This window comes from Octopus bimaculoides, chromosome 11 (genome assembly GCF_001194135.2).
Source record: "Octopus bimaculoides isolate UCB-OBI-ISO-001 chromosome 11, ASM119413v2, whole genome shotgun sequence".
NCBI lineage: Eukaryota > Metazoa > Mollusca > Cephalopoda > Octopoda > Octopodidae > Octopus > Octopus bimaculoides.
Window position 1 is genome coordinate 48959544 of NC_068991.1, and position 1769 is coordinate 48961312.

A 1769-nucleotide genomic window follows, 5' to 3' on the forward strand; every position below is an offset into this window, starting at 1 on the left:
TTTTGCTTTATACACTATTTTAAACATCTTGTCCTTCGTCTAGTCTAATATAATAACGTCTCCATGGCAACAACGTAGAAGTAAAATTTAATTTATTGCAATATACGAAGCTTGTGTATTATCTAAAATATAGTATAAATAATAAGGCCGTTCCTAATATACGAAAAGACAATATTTCTGTAAAAGTAATCGGATTTGGCTTAACTACACGACACACTTAGAGGCTATTGGTTTCAAATATTGCCACACGGCCAGTAGTTACGAGGCAGGGGGTAAGCACTGAATTGGTACTTACTTTATCGACGCCGAAAGGCAAAGACGACCTCGGCAGAATGTGAGCTCAACGTAAAGACGGACGAAATACCGTGAAGCATTTTGCCTGGCGTGTTAACGATTCTACCAGCTGGCCGCCTTACATGTAGAGAATATTAGTTTCAAATTTCGACACAAGGCCAGCAATTTCGAAGGTAGGTGTAAGTCAAATACATCAATCCTAATGCTCGACTCATACTTATTTTATCGATTCTGAAGGAATGGAAGGCAAAATCGACGTCGACGGAATTTGAAGTCAACATCTAGAGAATATCGGTGACAATGTTTAAGTGAAACGTTACACAATTTGAACACTTTACTATACCATATTAAAAAAGAAAGACTATCGTACAGTGTAGTCTTTGATATACACAAGAGAACATCATTTGCGCTCTATTGTACGTCTCTAGCCCATTTTATCATTGGTCTGATTGATCAGAGCTGATCGGAAATAAAAACAGCAAAAGCCTGTCTTAAAAAAATTTTTTAATCTTTTAAATTTTGTAAAAATATATCAGGAAGTTATATATATATATAGATATTCTTACTTTTATTCTTATTTTTAATGAAGATATCTCAGAATTTGTATGATTAAGTTGGATCTGTTAATAATAATAATAATATAAAGAAAAATAGCCTGAGGATATACTGGTGGATTTATGTATTAGGTATAGCCTGGTAAAACAAACCACCAGCGCAGAAACATGTGTAGCGTTGATTAACATTATCTTCTTTCCCCACAGACTAATAACAGGTAAGGTATATATATTTTTTAACATGTATTTCAATAATTTTTAATTATTTCTAACGTATTTTATTTTATTGTACGATATTGTAGGATTTAAAATTATTATATTATTAGATTAGTATCTAATATATTATTACATTAGTATATACTACGATATAGTAAGATTGAAAATGATTATATTATTAGATTAGTATTTCTATGTGTACTCCAGAAAATAAGGTTGTCCTGAAATTGAAGTTGTGGTCCTATTGGTAAAATCCCAAATTTGTAATAATAATGTTATAACTGATATTGTTTGCTGTGTATTACTAAAGTGTAAAATAGTAAATATCCTGATAACTTGGAATAATTAGTATTCCCTATGTTTTTTTAAAATATATCTATATCTATATCTATATCTATCTATCTATCTATCTATCTATCTATCTATCTATCTATATACATATATATATATATATATAGAGAGAGAGAGAGAGAAAGAGATAGATAGATAGATAGATAGATAGATAGATAGATAGATAGATAGATAGATAGATAGATATACATATAGGTATATTTTAAAAAAATATAGGGAATACTAATTATTCCAAGTTATCAGGATATTTACTATTTTGCACTTTAGTAATGCAAAGCAAACAGTATCAGTTATAACATTATTATTACAAATTTGGGATTTTACCAATAGGACCACAACTTCAATTTCAGGACA